Here is a 23,434-nt window from a genome sequence, read left to right on the forward strand (position 1 = left end):
CTAAATGGATATCACACTGTATCCATTTCTGCTGCAGATTTCATGGGAAACCTCCCCCTAAGTCTTTTTGCACCCATTCCACTAGGGCAGCCTCCACTTCCACAGCATTTCTCAGAGGAGTCCCCATCAGGGACATCTTGGAAGCTGCCACCTGGACCTCTGTCCATACCTTTACAAAGCATTATCACCGTCCTCTTTTCTCCAAGGCTAGGGCAGGGTTTACATCTGCAGTACTGCAGGGCCGCCTTACCCCTGCCTAGGTCCATTCTGTATTTAACCACCCCACTCTTCAGCTTTGGGAATCTTCCCACAGGTGATGACTGCAACAATGAAACATGAAGAGCATAGTACAGTTGTGCACACTTACCATAAATGTAGATGTTGGAGTGTATTCACTGTTGCAGTCCTGAATGTTCATCGTGCATACAGCTGCAGTCATAACAGATGGGTTCTCCTGCCGTCAGGCGGGTCCTCGGTCGGCCGAATTCCAAAGTCTAGGTCCGGCGTCGTTTGTCGTCGCTTCTTCCCTGACGTCAGAGCGACAGGGGTATAAAAGAACCAGCCAACGCCATTTTCTTCAGTCTTTCTTGCCGCGCGGTGCCCGAAGCAGAAGCAGTTCGCAAGTGCCGGTCGGCCAGCTCCTGAAATTACGAAAATTTTGCAACTGAAGTCTTCTTGAAAGCTAAGTACCCCGTTGGGGAAACTTTTCTTGCCTCAGACCGATGTCAGACAAAGTTAATAATTGTATTTCATGTGGGAAGCAAATACCGCATAAGGATTTTCATTCCCTCTGCATTCCTTGCTTAGGCCCAGACCACGACGTCTCGGTCTGTCGTTTTTGTGCTACATTCAACAAACGCACCATTAAGCGTCGGGCGGAGTTCGCCCAGCACTATTTTGGCAAAAAATTTAACTATACTATGTCGTCGGATACTCCGACTCCAGTTTTGTCTAAAAAACGCAAAGATAAGGACCGACACACGAGGTCCGCGGCCTCTACCGACACCACGCCAAAGCCGACTACAGGTGGTCTGGTTCTCAGCGAGGCGCCTACGCAGCCCCTGCCTACCGACGGCACTTCATTGGCGGTGTCTTCTGTGCCCAAGGTCACAGGCTCCTCGGCCCACACCCCGACTACAGATACCAAAGCCACTCTTGGTGGTGAAACTCAAAATGTAGACAGGTCTGCCTCCTCTCAAGGTGTCTTCAGACCTTCCTCTTTTTTTTCCATCAAGGCTTTCGCTAAGTCTAAAGCAGCCATGCATTCTAAGAGACCAGCTACACAGGGCCCTTCTCCAGGCCTCATGCCTAAAAAACAGATGCTTAAAATGGCTGAGGATTTAATTACTCTTATCAGGGGTTCTCAACCCCGGACAAAAGGCCCAGAGTGGAGGAAGAATCCCCCTCCTCTGACCAGGCCTCCATTATTTCAGAGCACTCTGATGAACAGGAACATTATTACTCCCCTTTTGAAGATTCTGATGCAGAGGAGTCCATTCTCCCCCCAAGAGGATTACTCATTTGGGGAAACCTTGCATACCTTAAGGGAACACTTCCACTGGGAAGGCCAAGAGTATTCAGATTCCAAGAAAAGGCTTAGGGATTTTCTCTTGCTACCTCAGCACAGGCCTCTGGCTATACCTCCTGTCTTAGACATACTAGATGATGTGTATTCGGAGGCCTGCCTTAACCCGGATTCTTTACCTCCAGCCCCAGTCAAGCCTGACAGGTACTACCGGGTTCCTGACTCACACCAATTTCTATACAAAAGCCATGCGGCTGACCCAGAAACTATCTCACAGGGCCCCAAGGGAATTAAGGCCTCCACTGCTAAAAATCCATTACCTTCCGAGAGAGATTCCAGATCTTTAGAAAGGTGTGGAAAAAAGGTATACACCTCGGCCACCTTAACCATGAGGGCATTAAACTGCCAGTTCCATATGTTAAAGTACCAACAGTTTCTGTTATCACAGTTGAGAAGCAAAATGTCACAACCTGAACAACCAGACTTGAAGGAGTTGCAGGATTTGATGCATAGTGCTGAACAAGTGGGTAAACATACCTTGCAATGTGGTTTTGATGCTCTAGAGGCCTCTTGTAGAGCTGCTGTTACAGGATCAGTCATACGTAGACATGCCTGGCTCAAGGAGCAAACCTTACCAGATCATGTCAAAGCTAAATTATTAGATACCCCTCTACAAAAGGATGTATTATTTGGTGTTAAAGCTGAGGAGGTATTAAAGAAAATGGAGGAAAAGGCTAAATCAATGCAAACAGTGAGATTTTCTACAGGTGCAACCTCCACGTTTCAGTAGAAATTGGCCTTCCAAAAATTGGTCCTTTCCAGCCACGGACAGACCCCAAAGAGGTAGATACAGGTGCCCGAGGGGCAGAGGGCAATCTCAAGGATCATTTAGAGGCAGACAATGGCAAGCTCCTACACAAAGAGGTGGTGAGGATAGTTTGCAGCCATTCAGAAAGCAAGCCCATTGACTTTCCCCTTTGCATGCCAAGCAAGGCTCAAATGGCAGCACCCTTAGGCGGAAAACTGGCATTATTTTCGAAAAATTGGCATATTGTCACAAAAGACAAATGGATCCTGGACATTACAAACAGAGGCTACAGATTCCATTTCCACACCCTTCCAAAAATGAGAGGCATGCCAAACCTGCCACACAACCAAAGGGCAGAGGCACAAAGACAAATTTCAGATCTCATGGACATGAAAGCTATTCAAGAGGTACCTACTCAAGAACAAGGTCAAGGTTTTTATTCCAGACTATTCCTGGTACCAAGGAAGGGAAAAGATTGGAGACCTATTCTGGACCTATCCATCCTAAACACATTTTTAATCGTACCAAAATTCAAGATGCTCACATTACAGTAGCTTCTTCCCATGCTGGGCAAGGAGCCTTGGCTGGTAACATTGGACCTCAAGGAGGCATACCTGCATGTCCCAATCAGACAAAATTGCAGAAGATACCTCAGATTTCTTGCAGGTTCAACCCATTATCAATTCTCTGCATTGCCCTTTGGCTTATCTACTGTGCCCAGAGTATTCACGAAATGCCTGGCATCAGTAATTGCCTGCCTGATCCAAGCGGACAGCAAGCACATACTTCCGAAACATCTGGCTTTTGTAATAATGTTGTTGAATTCTCTGGGATACACAGTCAACAAAAAGAAATCAAGGCTAATACCCTCTCAGAAAATTATTTTCCTGGGTGCCAACTTGGACACAAACACCCAGATGGCCTACCTCACGCCAGAGAAACAGGGACAACTAACTCAATACTTCAGAAAACTAGCAAATTTCACCAGGCTGACTGCAAGGAAAATCCTGCAGGCTCTGGGATTTATGGCATCTTGCATTCTACTAATCCCATGTGCAAAGCTGCATATGAGGAAACTTCAATGGTACCTGAAAAACCTATGGTCTCAACACAGCCACAGTTTGGAAGCAATTATACCGCTAATTCCAGGTCTTCAAAAGGAATTTCTGTGGTGGGCTCAAGCATGCCAAACAAACACAGGTCTCCCATTCTGCAAGCCTCAAGCAAATCAAGTCATCACAACAGACGCCTCGGACTATGCCTGGGGGGCGCGCATGACAGGGCAAATGGTCCCAAAAAGAAAAGCACCTTCACATCAATCAAAAGGAAATGCTAGCAGTAATAAATGCTATTATAGCTTTCAAAGACCTTCTGCATCCAGGTCAACTATTGATAAGGACAGACAACACCACAGTAATATGGTACATAAACAAACAGGGAGGAACCCATTCATACCCCCTATGCAGGCTGGCCATGTCACTTTGGAACATGGCTCTGGAATTACAAATCAAACTTCAAGCACAGTACTTGCCAGGCAAGGAAAACACGCTGGCAGACAACCTAAGCAGAAATATGACAGATCCACACGAATGGAAGTTGCATCCTCAAGTTTTTACAGAGATAATACAAGCATGGGGAAGGCCAGACATAGATCTCTTTGCCTCCCACAAAAGTCACCAGTTGACAAAATTCTGCTCAAGGACTTTTCATCCACAGGCCTGGAGAGTGGATGCTCTCTCTTTCAGTTGGACAACAATGACAGTTTATGCCTTTCCGCCTCTTCCTCTGCTGCCCAAAGTTCTATTAAAAACCAGAGCAGACAGACCAAAGATGATTCTCATTGCTCCAGACTGGCCAAGACAGCACTGGTACCCACTCCTGAGGAGCCTGACGCATTCCCCACCATGGACCCTACTTCTAATGCCTCTTCTTCTGACTCAGCACAGCTTCAAAACTCTCCACAGTCAGCTGAAAACACTCAATCTGGCCGCATGGAAGATTCCTTAACATCACAACAGGCCCTACTCTCCAAGGAGGTGCAGGATGTCATTTTGGAGGCCAGAAGGCCGTCTACTAAAAAAGCTTACTCCGCAAAATGGAAACGGTTTTGTGCCTGGAATGAGAAAAAGGGCCAGAATCCTGGAAAACTGAATTTACCTCAAATATTACAGTATCTAGCTGAGCTGCTAAGCAGTGGACTTTCATTTTGCTCCATCAAAATCCATGCCTCAGCCATTTCTGCAGAATACAACACTGATCCACCTTTATTCTCTCACCCCCTCTTAAGACAGTTCGTCAGAGGGGCTAAGAATATAAAACCCCCAAGGAAACAACCAATACCTGCTTGGGACCTCAATTTCATTCTAGAAAAGCTGACCTTGCCTCCTTTTGAGCCAGCTGCCTCAACAGATTTGCAATATTTGTCCTGGAAAACAGCTTTCCTTTTGGCTATCACCTCAGCCCGCAGGGTATCGGAACTACAAGCCCTCATGGCAGTGCAGCCTTTTATCATCTTCCATCAGGACAGAGTTTCCTTACGAACCAACCCGTCCTTTATGCCAAAGGTGGTTTCCAGGGTAGCTTTGAATCAGGCTATCCACTTACCTACCTTTTACCCTAATCCTCAAAACAAAGGGGAGAGACTACTACATTCCTTGGACATCCACAGACAGCTGCGTTATTATTTGGACAGAACAAAGCCTTTCAGAAAAACAGAACAGCTCTTTGTGTCCTATGCTATAGGAGCTCAAGGGAAGCCAATTTCCAAACAGACAATCTCAAAATGGATAGCCCACTGCATACGTTTTTGTTACTCTTTTCATGTAAAACTGTACCTGCAGGCATCAGATCTCACTCCACAAGGGCCACAGCTACCTCTGCAGCTTTCCTCAGAGGAGTTCCTACCAAAGATATTTTGGAAGCAGCCACTTGGAGTTCTGTGCATACCTTCTCCAAGCACTACCACCTACCATTATACTCCAAAACTAGAGCAGGCTTTGCCACTGCAGTCTTGAAGGGCATCCTGGCTCCTCCTAGTTCCACTTAGTGCCTACCACCCCTTTCTTAGCTTTGGGATTCTACCCATCTGTTATGACTGCAGCTGTATGCACGATGAACATAGTACAGTTTTGTACCTACCATAAATGTAGATGTTCGAGTGCTAATACAGCTGCAGTCCAGGTTTTCCTACCTCCTTCCCCTCTTGGGACAGGCCTATTGGCTAACACCTCCTCATACAACCTGATTGGGGTATTCATTTATGGTGTATTTGCTTACAACTACTGTATTTTGATTATATTGCATTGCATTATTACATAAATTTATGTATTGCCTTCCTTCTGGGGGCACCTGACATCTGGGGCAAGAAAAACTGAAGAAAGTGGCGTTGGCTGGTTCTTTTATACCCCTGTCGCTCTGACGTCAGGGAAGAAGCAACGACAACCGACGCTGGACCTAGACTTTGGAATTCGGCCGACCGAGGACCCGCCTGATGGCAGGAGAACCCATCTGTTATGACTGCAGCTGTATTAGCACTCGAACATCTACATTTATGGTAGGTACAAAACTGTACTTTCCCCTCCCTCCTTCCCCCTTATATCTTCTTTCTTTTGGGAGACATAAGCTTCTTTGGGTGGTTGTTCACCACCATGTCTTCTGTGCCTTATCTCCTGGGGTTTCTGTTTGATTAGGGCAAGAAAAAGTGGTGCAATGGCATCAGCTGCCTTACTTTATAGCACTGACAACCTGACATCAGTCTACAGGCGACAGCAGCTGACTCGGAAAAACATTGACTCTGGTATTCAGGCCGGCCAAGGGCTACCACAGCAGGGATAACCCACAGGTGATGACTGCAACAGTGAATACACTCGAACATCTACATTTATGGTCAGTGTACACAACTGTACTTTCTGCAAAGTACCTTTTGTAGTTATTAGCTTCGTGTTTTGCAGGACACTTGTTCTTCTGTTTTTATTAGTATCCACTATAAGCCGGTGACAGTGACATTGCAGAGAAAACTGGAGCAGGGATCAGGTCCCAGGTAAATCCAGTGTTTTAAATAACCATTAGATTTCATATTCTGAATCATTTTGCAGTTTTGTTTGGGTTTGTTTAGAGGTCAGGTTTATTCCAGGATGGTTATAAGAAATTTTATCATGGTCAGAGCTGGCTGCTGATTGGCTGAGTAACACTAAATAAATATGAAGAACAGCTTCATAGGTTCATAGATTAGTACTAGGTTAACTGCACTTATGGGCCATTTTAAGCCTAGCTAAGTATCCCAAGTGAGAATCAAACCTTGCACCTTGTGTCTGTAAGGCAAACACCTTAACCATTATGCCAACCTCTCACACAATATGAAAGTTTTTTTATGAGTTTAAATTCGGTTGGTTTATCCATGGCATTTTATTTTTGCCTCTACCTGTGCTTCCCACCATGCACAATGCTGTCCATCTTTCTTTAGTAGGTTCATAGGTAATTATTAGGTTTGCTGTACTTGCAGACCATTTTAAGCTGAGCTGATTCCCCCTTTTGTGCTCAAAGTAATCTCTCCCATTTGATTGTAGAGTGGCTTTACCCATCCCATGGTCGATAATTGTGTGTTACCTCTAGTGAGAATAACTGGGATCAAACCATAGAAAATTTGAGTGACCAGTGCATCTGATAGAGCATTTAGGAACTGCCTCTGTTCATTAGTAGTACAGGGGGCAGTCCTGTGGTGCACTTTTTATTATCCATCCATAGGTCCAGGTTGTGCTTAAATATGGATAGGGATGAGCTTTGTTTTTTGTGGATGGGGAGTCTGTTCCAGAGCAGTGGCATCCTCTGTGAGATATAACTATCCCTATAGACCATTCTGTAGATGTTGCAGAAGAGGTTTAGATCCCTGGACTGAGAACTTCTGATAACGTTTAATTTGCTGATGTGCAGTAGGTTAACGCTGGATTATTGGAGCCAACTTAAACCCTCCTGCCATCCAATCAGGAGCTGTTCTCTGAAGATTACTGATAATGTTGGTTTGTCCAGAGAGGGCATTGTTGTCTTTTAAGTTTTCAAAAAAATTTTTTGGATATTATTCTTCCCAGCTGCCTCTCAGACATCTGACCCATTCATTTTCCCTTCCCCAGGGTAAGAGGCAGTTGAAAGAGATCATTAGGTAGCCAGTCTGTGTTTTCTTCTTGTATGGCCCTAACCATGTGATGCTTACCCAGTACCATGCTTAGGGTTCAGCATGCACTGGGTGTCAACAAAGGTGCGTTACTCAGTTCCACTGATGATGTGACCCCTCAAGGCAGCCCTGCCCCATTAAAGCTAGTGCTTCTGTGGGCTCTCTGGTCTCCACTGAGTATTCGGCCACAGGAATATGCATCCAAAGCATGACCTCCTACACCCTTCCCATGAAAAGAGGGAGAGTCTGCAAAGCCATGTCACTCTTCTCTCATACTGTACCTCCAGTAGGTGCCCAATCTACTAGCCAAAGACTGGTCACCTGCATCGTACTCACTTTATCCCACTGCACCAACAGAACTGTCACAGTCTTCAAAAGCTCATGTGGTATTTTTTTGTTGCACAATATAAATACAAAACCATATGATCTAGGGCAAAGGTTTCTTTCCTTGGCATGACCTTTATAGTTTACACAGTTAAGTGTCGCAGGAGTCTGTGTTAGCTGTGGTAGGTGTTTAATTCAGACTGAAGAGTAGCAGCAGATGCAGGATGTGGGTCAGCCAGCTTGAAAGAGACTGGTTCCATAGACAAAAGGGGAGATATTCTTAACTGTTTCTTAACTGTTAGTTTTCAATGTAGCTTTTTTGGACATAAGAAGCTTATGCCTTTTAATAGAACCTACTTGGTAAATGGTGACATGGCATATAGCAGACTTGCTAGGTGTAATGACAAATGTCTGTGAGTGTGCACCACACCACCTACTGGGCATATCTGCAGCTAATACCTTGGAGACTGAGCATTTTGTCGCTTGTTTTCCGTCTTAAGTGGAATTTATTTTGCTTGAAAACATGTTTTGCTTGTCTTTGATACTATTGTAAAGACTCCATGTTCAGGTTCATAGAGAAACAATGCACTTCTGTGCAAAAGCTGCACAGTTAAGTGACACCATGCGGATAAGGATTTGTTAAATATTCAAAGAAAGACAGACATTGCTTATGTGCAGCTAGCTGCCTTTCAGGTATGTAAATGAGCAGAACTCGTATGTAAAGTGCAAGACACAATCCATAGAGCAGTTACGCCTCACGTTATGTGATACTGCGAGACATAAAAGCATGAACTCGGAATACAGGCAGCAGGCAGATGTCTGTCCCCTGGGGATCTCTATCAGTTGATTGAAGTTTCAAAACTTTGAAGACCACATGGCCGAGACCATATGTTCAAGGTGTTGAAACTTGGGACACTTTGTATTGTGATTGCCATACAGTGTGGAACTCGGGATTTGCCGTTTTCCTCACTGTAGTGTGATCTCGGAGTTGTTATATTTAAGTAGCTGGGGGTGGGGGGGTGCAAAGTCCCCCCCCTGAAAAAATATGAAGGTAAGTTATTTTATTTTTAGTGTTTATTTTTAATTTGAAATTTCAACACTTCGAAGATATGGTCTCTGCCACATGGTCTTTGAAGTTATGAAACTTCAGTCAGCTGATAGGGATCCATCCCTTGGACATGGGTCCGTAACCCAAGAGGACATAGCAGGTAATGTGCAGGTTGTGTGAAATGGTGTAGCATATCCCTACCCATAACGGCTCCTAGCAGGCACTTGCTTATTACTTTGTCAGACAGAAGCAGTATTGGCACTATAGGTAGCAGAAAGAATATTTATTCAAATATACATAAGCATAAGACCGATTTCACTTGCAAACCTGGCGTCATCAATTTAAAAAAAAAATCTGTGACCCTGAATTTAATGCAAATGCACCCGTTTTGTGATTCAGCATGTGACTAAACTAAAAACAAATGCACTATTAAAAAAGGAATAATTAGTAGAGTATATAAAATGTCACATGGCAACTATAAGAGTCAATCAGAGGAGTTTAGAAAGGACTGGTAAGAGAGACTGGATAAGCAATTCACAAAGAAACAATGGGAGGCTATCTCCCAAGTATGCAACAAAGTCTAGAAGATTTAGAATCTTTTCTTGGAAGTGTGTACATAGGTATTTTTATACCCTAAGTAGGCACCAAAGAATTTTTCCTCAGGTAGACAGCAAATGTTGGAGGTATGATGGGAAGAAAGAGTCAACTGGGAACATATTTCTGGGAGTTGGCAGACTTTAAAGATTTTTAATTAAAAAATAAACAAATATCACAAAAAATCAGATATCAGATAAGCGCTTTCGTTTGGCGCCTGCCAAACTTTTTCAAATAATTATCACATCACTTCCTGTAAACTAAATAGTGTTTATCAGTGATGTAAGCAATTAAAAGTTCAAACTATTAAAGAAACAGCACATGTCACCCTTAAGATAAAACAATTTTCTGTGTATCGAACAAATGGCAAGTTGGTAATAAATAAATGTGTGTATAGGCTGTCATGGCCACTTCTCATACATTAGGTACAAACAATATAGGAAATTTAGATAGTGAAATCAGTATTCTAGAATCTATTGATATCACTCAAAATAGTACTGAAATACCAACTATTACAGAAGTTAAAAGGTTTACTAAGAGCTTTATTACTACTTTTAATTATGATAGTGGTTTTATAAATAATATTATAAAGAGAAATTGGCAGCTTATTGTGGCTGATTCATCTTTACATTATCATTTTGATTTTACTCCATCTATAGTTACAAAAAGGGCATGAATTTGAAAAAGTATTTGGAACATAAATCAAATACAAAACATGCTAAAACATTTAGATGTGGTAGATGTAAATATTGCTCTTATGTGTTTGAAACAAACGAAGTGATGATAAATGGTGTTAAGATTCGTTTAAAGGAAAAAGCTTGTTGCAACAGCGAAAAAGTTGTATATTGTGCTCTATGTTGCAATTGTACTACGTTTTATATAGGTAAAACGGAAAGAAAATTTAAAGAGCGTATTGGTGAACACATAAGAGCTATACGAGATGGAAACAAATTAAATGCTTTAGCAAAACACATTAGTATAGATACATCTCATAATTTTAAATTTGTGGTTCTGGACGTCCTAAAAGTAGACATTAGGGGTGGTGCATGGCAACTACTACTAGAAAGGCTTGAACTTGAATGGCAACTAAGACTAAATGCACACAATTGGCCAGGTTTGAATAACGCCATATCTATCGCCAGTATTTTAAAGTTAAAATCACTCTCGAGATAAATTTATTATTATATATTTTATGTACATTTATTGGTTTATCACATATAGACACATTTAACATCATAAATATTAATTCAATAGTCAATTCTAATATTACTAAACTTATTACATATTTTATATCATATATTACATATTATTAGATATATTTATATATAGTATTCTTAGCACATTTTGGTATATTTATTACATATTCATTGCATTATATTCAATTTATTATATAATAGAATTGTTGTTTTTATGTCCACTATTTACATATTTACAAATTCACCCATACAAAATTACATAAATATAAATTTTATATAGAACATAAATTTACATTTAGATCTACTATGATCTATAATGATTTATTCATAATAACTATATACTTATGATTCATTTATATTATTTATACTGTTAAAAACTAGTTTATTTATGTTGATAATTAATTTTAACACAATACATTTTTATATACACTTTTCATATGGTTACGGTGTTTAGGTTTTATTTACATAGTAATCATATGCACACCATTATTATTATTATACCAATCTCATACTCATACTGGTGTTTTGCTATTTCATCTTATGTCAGACGAACAACCACACCACTCTTCCCAGCGATGAGTATACCAAGCGCAACCTAAAAGTAAAAGTAACATTTAGCATATATTGTATACTTTTTCGTATTCATACTAAAAACTGTTGCAATAGAAGGAAATTTGAGTTAGTGATTGCTTTGGTTTGACAAAAAGGCTTATTAACAAAGTTATATATACTTCATATACGTACTACTTTGTTTTGTTTTAGTTATACTTTGCACATGTACATTAATTTTCTTTTCATAAGAACAAAATCAAAATTACCAAATGTATTAGTTTGACATAAGTGATTTATACCAACTAATTTCATATACACATATTTTGTACATAAGGGTTTGAACACGAGTGTATATAGTACGCTGTTTTCCTATACACACATATTTATTTATTACCAACTTGCCATTTGTTCGATACACAGAAAATTGTTTTATTTTAAGGGTGACATGTGCTGTTTCTTTAATAGTTTGAAATTTTAATTGCTTACATCACTGATAAACACTATTTAGTTTACAGGAAGTGATGTGATAATAGTTTGAAAAAGTTTGGCAGGCGCCAAACGAAAGCGCTTATCTGATATCTGATTTTTTGTGATATTTGTTTATTTTTTAATTAAACTTCTGTCGGTCAAGTCCGTGGTTTTTTGTTTTTCTGGTTTTAGTCTGTTGTTGCTCTTATTGTCTTAGACTTTAAAGATTGCCTGCAGGCTTCTCTGTCAGAGATATTGGGGGAGCAAATTGGTATAATAAGGAAATTATTTTTTGAGGTATGATACAGAATCAGAATTGCCTCAACTTAGTAAGGCCTTGCTGAGTCTAATTATGGTAACCGCCAAAAAAGCAGTTACTAGAACATGAAAAAAAAAGTCTAAACCAACCTTACTAGAAGCAGTGAATATAGTAACAGAAAAGAGTGGAAGCAAATTACATAGAAAACATGGGTGTCTGATCAATACATGCAGAAGAGGAATGAGGTTTAAAAGAAGGCAGGAATTGAATGTTATGCAGTGGTTAACTGACAATGACTGGATATATTACAAGTGATTTGTAATGTTTGAAACTACAGTTGTGTCATCATGGTTTATATAACGTTTGCAACAAAAATTATGTCAAAATGGGTTTTCTTTCATTTATATAAATGTATGATTGCCTATGTCATACGTGATACTTTAATAAAGATTACAAAAACAACTCTAACACTTCTAGGTAATTACTTGTAAATATACTGCAGCCCAAAATAGATATTTCATTATTCAAATAAACCTACAAATGTTAACCACAAACCCATATTATTTATCTTAACAACAAAAATATAAATCAAAAATAGCCCAGTGTAAAAAAAAAAAAAAAAAAAAAAGTGTGTATGTATATATATATATATATATATATATATATATATATATATATATATATATATATATATTTATGTGTGTGTGTGGATTCACTGTACAATCTCGAAATACTGAAATGTCGAATTTCAGTATTTCTAGACTGAATGGTCGAAAAACCACATACACAAAAACCCACAATCACGAACACTACAATCGCGTCCATGCACACACACACACACACACACACACACACAAACCAGGACATAATCACACACACACATACACCTACCTAACTAAACAAACATAACAACACACACAAACACACTTAACCTACCTATAAGCAGGGGGGCAAGCCCCCCTGCACCCCCATAACCCCCCTACTTATATATTCTAACTCTGAGGTCGCACTAAACACACAAACAACAAACACCACCGCACACACTCACACATACTAAAATCTCTACCCATTATCCTGAAACACACAACACTTACCTGAAACCAGATTCGGCATAGTGCAGTTTCGGTTAACTGCACTTTCCACTATTCGGTCTCAACGTACTGAATTTAGACATTTCAGTACATCGAGATTGTCTAGTGTATCTATATATATATATATATATATATATATATATATATATATATATATATATGTTTCACTTCATAAACGCAAATTGCTGAAATATCGAATTTCAGCAATTCGTGTCCATGAAGCCGAAACCTCTAAATAACGAAAGTGCATAATCGCAAATAGGACTATGTCAAATTCGCGCTTATGCATTTTTCGTTATCGTACGGAAGTGTACGGCTGGAATGGTGTCTGAATTTTAAGGTGCATGAGTGTTTTTGTAACTTGTATGAGTGGGTTAGTGTAGGGAGCTGGGGGTATGAGTGTGTGTGTGTTGGCTGTGTGTGATTTTTTTTTTTACTGTTTGTGCCATCTCTAAGATAGTATATATAAGTAAGGGTGTGTGGGGGCACAGGGGGGCTTGCCTCCCTGCATATGTGTAGTGTAGGTGTGTGTCTGCGTGATGGTGTGTTGTATTTCAATGTTTTGTGGTGTGGGTGTTATGATTTGTGTGTTGTGTGCTGTATTCTGTGTGTTCGATGTTATTTTGTGGTTGTGAGGTGTCGGTGTTTTAATGGCTTAGGCTTTATACTGTCGAAATGCTGAAATTCGATATTTCAGCATTTCGGCAATATGAAGTGAAACCATATATCATCATCTTCTTTCGGATGTTCCCATTAGGGGTCGCCACAGCAGATCATCTGTTTCCATTTCTTCCTGTCCTCTGCATCTTGCTCTATCACACCAACCACCTGCATGTCCTCTCTCACCACATCCATAAACCTTATCTTAGGCCTCCCTCTTTTCCTGTTAGCTTCATCCTTAGCATCTTTTTCCCAATATACTCAGCATCCCTGCTCAGCACATGTCCAAACCAACGTAATCTTGCCTCTCTGGCTTTGTCTCCAAACCTTCCAACCTGGGCTTGACCCTCTAATATACTTATTCCTAATCCTGTCCACCCTTGTCACACCCAGTGCAAATCTTAACATCTTTAACTCTGCCACATCCAGCTCTAACTCCTGCCTTTTTGTCAGTGCCACTGTCTCCAACCCATATAACATAGCTGGTCTCACTACCCTATTGTAGACCTTCCCTTTCACTCTTACTGGTACTCGTCTGTCACAAATCACTCCTGACACTCTTCTCCACCCACTCCATCCTGCCTGTACTCTCTTCTTCACTCACCATTACTCTGACCTATTGATCCCAAGTATTTAAACTCATCCACCTTCGCCACCTTGTATCCTCACCATTCCTCTATCCTCCCTCTCATTCACACACACATATTCTATCTTAGTCCTGCTGACCTTCATTCCTCTCCTCTCTAGAGCATATCTCCATCTCTCCAGGGTCTCCTCCACCTGTTCCCTTCTCTCACTACAGATCACAATGTCATCTGCAAACATCATAGTCCACGGGGACTCCTGTCTGATCTTGTCTGTCAACCTGTCCATCACCATTACAAATAAGAAAGGGCTCAGAGCTGATCCTTGATGTAATCCCACCTCCACCTTAAACGCATCCGTCACTTCCACCGCAGACCTCACTGCTGTCACACTACGTTCATACATATCCTGTACCACTCTTACATACTTCAATGACACACCCGACTTCCTCATACAATACCACAACTCCTGTCTAGGCACCCTGTCATATGCTTTCTCTAAGTCTACAAAAACACAATGCAACTCCTCCTGACCTTCTCTGTACTTCTCCATCAACACTCTCAGAGCAAACACCGCATCTGTAGTGCTCTTTCCCGGCATGAAACCGTACTGCTGATCACTAATCATCACGTCCCTTCTTAACCTAGCTTCCACTACTCTTTCCCATAACTTCATGCTGTGACTGATCAGTTTAATCCCTCTGTAGTTACTAAAGCTCTGCACATCACCCTAATTCATAAAAATCAGTACCAAAACCCTTTTTCTCCATTCCTCAGGCATCCTCTCACATTCCAAGATTTCATTAAACAATCTGGTTAGAAACTCCATTGCCATTTCACCTAAACACCTCCATGCTTCCACAGCTATGTCATCTGGACCAACAGCCTTTCTATTCTTCATCCTCTTCATAGCTATCCTTACTTCCTCCTTGCTAATCCATTGCACTTCATGATTCAGTATCCCCACATCATCCAACCTTCTCTCCCTCTCATTCTCTTCATTCATCAACCCCTCAAAGTACTCTTTCCATCTGCTCAACACACTCTTCTTGCTTGTGAGTATATATGTAAATACACACACACACACACACACACACCAATAGCTCTTTGATATTTCATAAAGAACTGCCTGGAATAAATATATTTAATGGAACCATTGCTTTATTGACAACATTATTTAAAATTTGTATGAAATGTATATAAGGCTGCATTAATAGAAGAGAGTAAATTCTACAAAAATATAATAAAATAATGTAGTGCCATCCTACTAGTAATGTTGCTAAATGTCATCTGGTCCCAGAGGAAACTGTGCTTCACTAGAAAGCCATAAAATACCAGTATAAGTGAGAGTAAAGAAGGTACCCATTGAAGTGCCTCTTAACTTTAGATGAAATTTGTTCTTATTGTTATTACTTTGACAATAGGAGGTATTGCCATCTATCCCAGGAGAAGTAGGGTAATGGATGTGTAACGTATGACAGCAGAGCTAGCTGGAATTTTGTAAAGAATTATTTGTATATCAAACTGATTTGTACAGATGCTCATGTTGAAAAATGTCTTTGTAAAGCTGCTTGTGTTAAAATGTATCAATAGTGTGCCCTACTGGGCAACAAAGAAGTGTACATGCATTATTGTAACTGCTTAAATGTATGTGTGTAATAGAGCATACTGGAAGGGAAGAGGTTAATCTCAATCCACCTGACTTTGAGAAATAGTAAGAAAATTAAATTACTGGGCCTAGGCCTTAAAGATGTTATCTCACAGTTCTGAATACAGCGAAAGACAAAAGTCTGTACTAGAAAGCTTCCTACATTGTCATTGGAGTGAACTAATTGCTAGTCTGAAAGGGTGGAGGTTTGAAATTGTTTTATGACTTCTAGGAGCTGCAGCAGATCTTAGCAAGGCTGTGTGTGTGTGTGTGTGTGTGTGTGTGTGTGTGTGTGTGTGTGTGTATTATTGACACACATGTGATAAATCCTGACAGCTTCTAGCAATGGGGGTTGCATGGGAAACTAGAAGTCAGGTGACCAGATGTATGTGATGTCATTCTGTACAGAAATACTGTTTTAATATTAGAGGAGACTGAAGTGTCAGGAGCAGTCTGTTCTTGTAACATGACAAAGAAGGATGTCTCACCTACTTCATCTTGCCTTGCTCCAGTAAGTGACCAGGGAATAGTATTCTTTATCTCAGTCAGAAAAATATAGTGAGATTAGTTAAATATTGTTTTTCTGTAATTGTGTGAACCTGTCCACATGTTATTTTTAATCTTTCTTGTGATTGAAACTCTGGTGTTTACTGTAAATAGATATTTCATATGTTCATGTTCTTTTCTTATTTATTATTAAATGTATTTAAAAGTTTCATTTGGCTGTTCCTTTTTGAGAATATTTTAACCTTTGAGATTATTTATATCTGTTGGTGACACCGTGGCCACTCCTGAAAGTCTCACTGCTTGGTCAACATTAGCGTTGGTATTAATATTAACTTCACTCAGTATAATCAGATAGCCTTTTAAGAGCCTTATAGTAACTGACTGGTGGCAGTGAATCTACCTTATAGTCTCGGCAAAGTTGGTAGAGCGGGTAATCTGTGCCAGCCCTTCTCAGGTGTGTGTGTGTGTGTGTGTGTGTGTGTGTGTGTGTGTGTGTGTGTGTGTGTGTGTGTGTTTGTCAGCTACTTAGAGCAGGGACATGAAGCACTGGTTTCACAGAGAGAATGCTGGAGGACTTAACTCTGCAGCTGTGCCAGTGGGGAGCCTTATTGAGGACCTGGGGAGAGACAGACAGAGAAACTCAGACCCCAGGCTGTGTGTGTTCCCTGTGTGCTCTTAAGGGAAATTGTGCTTGATGCAGAGATGTCTGCATTTGGGAATACTGAGTGCATCCATTTGAATTCCAGGTGAACGCCCCTCTCCAGTGTCAGTGGTGAGGATTCAGGCTTCTTGATTACTGACCCAGAGTGAGGACATCTCAATTACATCCCAAAGAAAGCGCAAGGGCTCCACAAAAAACAGTAAACGCAAAAGAAAAATGAAGCCCAGAGATGTACAATAAACCTCCCAGTCGGCAGAAACTGTTCAGTTACTTAATTCTCAGCGTAGTCACACAGTGTGGAAACGAAAATACTTAAAAAAAAAAAATCACTTTTATTAAAGCCACCAAAACACATTAACGCTCAAACCATACGTTTTCATTTCTTAATGTCATGAGATGTGGGCTGAAACTAAAACCAGAAATTTAAACCATTGGTAATTATCATAAACCAATCAGAATGTTTTAATTTACGTTGTAAGTTTAACTTTTTGTAAAAGAAAAACATGATGTTCTTAAAGTGCATGTTCAAAAAATTTAATGACTGAATGATATTGTATCAGATACCTAAACAGTATTTGAAATTTTTTGATTTCATAAGACAGAATACATATATAAATATAAATATATTAAAAAACACATAGGTAAAAGATATACCTATACCATCATTCAGAAAAAACATGTTAAAACATTGTTTGAAAAGACTTTCTCATTGAAACCTATTCTAGAATGTTACTTAAAAATACATATTTGTAAAACAAATTTGTGAATATATAATATGCTAAAAACTTCACTCAATAAAAAATGTCAAATTAGAAACTTGATAAATCCATAAAAATTTTTTTTTTTTTTTAAAAACATCTAAAAATGCATATAAACCACATGAGTATACAACCTATGGCAAGTGAACCAGGAAGTCATTAAATTCAAATGTATGCATTTTACTGAGTGCTTGCAAATCAGTAGAATATAAATATTAGAATACAAGGATTTAACATCTAGAAATACAATCTGTATCCACTTGTATGTCTACAACTAATTGTAAGAATCGGATGCATATATTGACTGAAATCACTGTTGCAGAATTCCTAACACATGGGTTATCACTGCTGCTGTCCAAATGGGTTTCCAAAGCTTTACCCTCCCAGGATCATACATCTGACGTGTGACCTCACCTTGCAAGCGTAGGGGTATATAAGCAGATGTATAAGCGTAATTCCTTTGACTGTCTCACTGCCAGCCTGAATGCAGGTCATGTATCTGTCAAACTGATCATCTTTTGGACATTGATACCTTTGTTTCGAATACACAGATAAGAGTCCCATTGGTGCATCTTCTTTTAAAGTTCTTAACTATTTTTTTTTTTACCAGTATCTGTTGTTGGCTAGGAAGAGCAAGTGTGAGCACGTTAGTCAAATCCCATACAAAAACTTGCTTACCCAGTCTCTTTTTTTGCTTAGGAGTGGAACACTACTACAAAGCTTGTTACAACTGCCAGTCCTTTAAGAGCTTATTGTCCTGTTTGTCCTCTCTCAATACTTTCCTGGAGACCAAATGTCTCAAATGCTTAGCCCACTCCAAGATAGCAAATCTAAAGACATGCTTCTGGAGCATTTCTCCCCGGGCCTCCGCTGAAAACAGGATCTGTGGAACCTAGTCGGACTTTCCTGGTCAACAAATGTTAAATAAAAAAATAAAATGGCAGATTTTCTTTCCCAGGACATGCGTAAACCATCTAAGAAAAAGCTTAAAACACCTAGGCCGTAGACTCAATCTGCTTTTTCGGCTTCTGCCATGCCCACTGAAGTTTCATAAGCCATGGTACTGCCTATTGCTATTCAGATGCCCTCTACCAAGGTCCCGCTGGAGGCATTGATTGTGTTAGAGGTCTTAATGGCTTTGGATACTGCAGACAGAGCTGAACGGTGAATCATCATATTGGAGAGATAAGAGGGTGTCCCTCAATTCCTGCTTAGAGAATAGATACCAGAGGTGTGTCAGGGAAATGAGCCACCGAGTCTACTGCAAGTACACATCACACCTAAAAAGAAGCATCAGAAAGCTAAACATGTTGCTTCTCCTCTTCCCTCTTTTAGAGAGAAGAAATGGATGAATTTTTCTCAAGGTTTGTTTAAGGCCATTTTGGCTTTGAAACCTCCTCTTTCTCCTCTCAACCCATCCCCCACCCCTCAAAAGATGAGGAGATGTCTGATTCTGACCATTCTCTGGCCTATTCCTATGAAATGCACTCTCATGGAAAAGTCTCTTCAGATGATAAGGGCTCCATTTCGTAGAAGAAGCTCTTTTTGGAGAGAGAATCTTAAATATGGTGAAGCATTTAGAGTGGGAATCTTGGCAGATTTTAGATGTGCAGAAAAGAAAACAAACTATAACTTTTTGGAAATGGGCATCCCAGCCCCTTCCCCTGTGCTTTCTCTTCTTGCGGCTTTTTAGGATTTTTTCAGTCCACTTTTGTTGCCACTGACTCTCAGCCTCTGGCTGCCATAAGACCAGACAGATTTTATAAAATCCTACCGTGGTTTCTCCTCCAATTTCCTCTCAGCTAACCCTTTGAAACTCCTTCCAAATGTGAATGCCAGTGCCCCCCTTCAGACAGGGATAACAGGGCTATGGATAGGTGTAGTAAAAAGGTTTATACCTCCTGTACTTGGGCATTCAGGGCTACTAATTACCAAACCCAGATGACCAAATACTTCATATCTATTCTCAGTCCTTTATATAAGGTAATGCTGGATTTGCAGGTCTCTGATTCTAAACAACAAATATTATCCTTTCTTAATCAGGCCACACAAGTGGCCAGACACAGCATTAAAAGCAGTTAACATGCTGCGGAAGCCTTATCCAGAGCAGCTGCTGTGGTCTCTGCAGTCTGTAGGTATGCATGATTATGTAGCTAGCCAATTACTGAGGACTTGAAAGCAAAACTTTTGGACTCCCCTTTAGACAAGGATTTTTTGTATGCCCTCCCAAGTAGTTAACCTTTTCGAAACCCTTCAAGAGCAGGGTAAAACCATGAAGGACTGCAGGCAGCTTCTGTTAACCTCTGTACCTAGGTGCCAGAGAAATTCCCCAACCGAACCTCCCTCTTTTGTCAGAAGGGACCCTAGACCTAGCCAAAAACATAGGAAGAATTCCAGAAGGAGATTCCCAAATAAACCACAAAGGAATGCCTCATCTGGGAGGCCTCCCTTTGGGAACAAATCTCTGTGACTATCTTCAACCTCCTTTCCCCTTCGGCCAAAGGTCTATCCTGCCCCACTCAAAAAGGCTGACCCAGTCTTTTGTCACGCTGGAAAAGATTACCACAGATAAATGGGTGCTAGCTATCATAAAAAAATGGTTATGCCATGTCTTGGATACAGCTTCCATTTCTAAATGCCATACCGTCACCGCCACCTAATCAGATTAATCTGTTCCCCACCAATTTTACAGGAATTACGGGCACAAGGCACCATAGAGCCATTGCCAGAAAAATTTTTGAGAAAGGGGTTTTACTCCAGACTTTTCCTAGTGCTAAGGCAACAAGGACAGTAGAAAACCCATACAGGATCTTTCCTTACTAAACACCTTCTTAAAAGTGGCAACTTGCAAAATGCTCTTGCTGCACATCCTGCTACCTTTCCTTCTGCCCCAGGCTTCTCTAGTATCCCTAGATCTAAAGGACGCTTACCTTCATATACCAGTCGAGATACCTTGCAGGCGATTCAAGAGATTACTTAGGTTTTGTACAGGCTTATGTCACGATCAGTTACTGTTTTGCCTTTTGGGCTTTCTACAGCCCTAAGAGTTTTCACAAAGTGTCTGGCACCAATAATTGCCTTATGCTGAATCCAGGGAATTCAGATATTCCCCTACTTAAATGACCTGTTTAGTCTAAGCTAATTCACCACAAATTCTTCAACGGCTTCTCTGGTTCACCTTCTTCCTCCTACCTCAGTTAAGATTCGCAATCAACTACAAAAACAAAATCCTCCCTGCAGCCATCTTATCTTTTCTGGGCTGCAGGCTGGATACAAAAATAATGCAGGCCTTGTAACCTCAGTAGAAGGTGCAGAGCCTTGCAAGCTACTTCCACATCCTTGCCTCCGTCAGCCAATGCTCAGCCAGGGAGATCCTAAGGGCTCTTGGGTTCATGGTAGCTACTATCCCAGTCCTCCCCATAACCAAACTGCATATGAGGAAGATCCAGTGGTACCTGAAAACAGTTTGATCTCGGCACTCTCACCCTCTGGACACAGTGATGCTTCTTTTACTCTGCCTCAGACAGGATGTTGTTAGGGATGCAGCAAGTGAATCTCAGTCCTGGGTTTCCATTCACTCCTGCGGCCCCAGTTCAGGATGTGTACACAGTTACCTCAGACAAGGCATGAGGAGCCTGGACAGATACCGAACAATTTCAGGACAGATGGCAACCAGTGCTGCTAAAAGACTACATAAGCATGAAGGAAATGAGGACCCTCATTCAAGCTCTTCGGGTCTTTTCACATCTCTGAAAGCCAGGTACCCTACAAATATTCAGACATCAACACAGTAATATGGTACATAAGCAAGAAGGGACCAGATCTTACCAATTGTGCTGAATGGCATGAAAGCCTGGGATCCTGCCACCCAGAAAAACATGTCACTCACAGATACATCCTTTCACAGGATAACGTACTGGCATACTCTTTAAGCAGGTCCTTAGAGGACCCTTATCAATGGACCTTGGAGAGAGAGGTTTTCCATGGCATTCTTCACAGCTGGAGGATCCTGCTGATAGACCTATTTGCTTCAAACACCTATTTTTCACCAGAGACCCTTGTCCCTCAACTTGGAGGAGAGATGCTTTCTCCTTTCAATGGACAGGGAAGTTCCTCTATGCCTTCCTTCCATTGCCCCCCCACAAAAAAAAAAAAAACTCTTGTTTAGTGATTCACTTTTGGCAAAGACAGCATTTTTCCAACAAGTGGATCTCATCACTCAACATAAAGGGTTACTGCCGCACCACAATCTGTCATCCCTAAACCTAACTCTGTAAGTGATAGGGGTCTGATTTCTTATAGGCATAAGGATTTTATTAAGGTTCTTCAAGAAGCTAGAAGACCCACCACTCGAAAATCTTATATAGCCAAATGGAAGAGATTTTCCTGTTGGTGCCAAAGAACTGGACAAGACCCCAACCAGTCAGAGGTACCTTCCAATCTGAACTATTTGTGTGAATTTGTAACTGTGCAAGCGAAGGAATAATATATTGTTTAAGATGTCCATGTAACAAATATTACATTGGAAAGAGTAAAAGAAGCCTAGCAACCATATTAAAGGAACATGTACGTGATATTAAAAAGGCTGTAATTACAATCCAGTTGCCATGCATTTTTTGGACAAACATGGAGGGGACCCAGGGGGGTTGCAAGTAACAGTATTGGAGCAGGTTTTAACGGATAATTTTAGAATATTACATGTAAAAAAAACAGTTGAGAAAGAAGGAATCAGTATTTATTTTAAAGTTTAACACTTTTGGGTCCTGCAGAATGCAATTGAAAATGCTTTTTGTAGTGATGTATTTTTAAGATTTTTTGAAATTGTTAATTGAGGTTAATTGATATCTTAGCGAGTCGACTGTTTAATTAAGCTGTTTTCCTAATGATTTATACTCTGTGAAAGGCTTGCAGGAGCCGCAGCGGTAGAGCAGTTATTTGGTGTGTTTGGCATTTGTTTTTTTATTAAACCCTCTGAGTATCACTGGCCTTTTCTTTTGTGTGGTGGAAATATCTGTGCAAATGATTACATACAGGTCAGGCCTACTATTCCATTAAATCCAACCTGCCACCCATTTCCACTTTCTTACCTCTCATTCCCCCACTTACGGACAGATCTGAGGTCATGTTATTCCTTAAAGGGGGTTCTGCATCTTAGACCACCTAGAAATCCAATTACCTCTACTTGGGACCTCAACTTTGTATTGGAGAAGTGTACCTTACCTCCTTTGGAACCGGCAACATCAGTAACCCTTGAATTCTGTACTTGGAAAAAATATCCTCCTTGTCCTCATGTCCACTAACAAGCTCCTTGTCCTCATGTCAGCTAAGGAGAGTTTCGGCCATTTGTGGCCGTTTCTCCATTTCATGCTTTTTCAGAGACATGGTGACCCTCCAGGCTAATTTTTTATTTATGCCTAAAGTAGTGAACAAGTTGGCATGCAATCAGGCCATAAACCTATCTTCCTTCTTTTCCAACCCACAGAATCAGTGGGAAAGGATACTGCATTCTCTGGACATTCACCGGTGGCTAAGATTTTATTTGGACAAAACAAAATCCATTCTAAAAGCTGATCAGTTGCTTGTT

At 40.6% G+C, this 23,434-nt stretch overlaps 1 protein-coding gene across 4 annotated transcripts in view; it reads left to right on the forward strand.

Moving 5' to 3' along the window:
- Nucleotides 1–23,434, forward strand: part of VIRMA (vir like m6A methyltransferase associated) — a 1,734,630-nt gene that overhangs the window by 1,513,063 nt on the left and 198,133 nt on the right. The gene's annotated exons all lie outside the window — the stretch shown is intronic.

The sequence above is a fragment of the Protopterus annectens genome, chromosome 3.part1 (assembly GCF_019279795.1).
Source record: "Protopterus annectens isolate FY-2018-M chromosome 3.part1, PAN1.0, whole genome shotgun sequence".
NCBI lineage: Eukaryota > Metazoa > Chordata > Ceratodontiformes > Protopteridae > Protopterus > Protopterus annectens.